The sequence below is a fragment of the Penaeus monodon genome, chromosome 24 (genome assembly GCF_015228065.2).
Source record: "Penaeus monodon isolate SGIC_2016 chromosome 24, NSTDA_Pmon_1, whole genome shotgun sequence".
In the NCBI taxonomy this organism is placed as follows: Eukaryota; Metazoa; Arthropoda; class Malacostraca; order Decapoda; family Penaeidae; genus Penaeus; species Penaeus monodon.
The window spans coordinates 7,509,655-7,509,957 of NC_051409.1; positions in this window are offsets into that span (position 1 = coordinate 7,509,655).

Sequence of the window (303 nt, forward strand, 5' to 3'; positions counted from 1 at the left end):
GCAATCGATAATACTTAATTTTTGATAGGTTTAGTTAATCATTTTTCTAGTCGAACATCAAACAAAGCTATAAAAAATTCTTGAGTCCAGTAAAAAATATTACCATTACGAGTGTCTGAAAAAAGTACTTTCATCCGAGTGATAACCAAAGCCAATATTATTTCATGTCGATAAAAAGATCAAACCTGTCTAGCCTTCAGTTAGGCCACACAGCTAAAAATTATAGAACATGTCTTTTGAATATAATTGTTTGCATGGATACAGACGTACAAAGGTATATGTATAGACATTCTCCCTCGCACC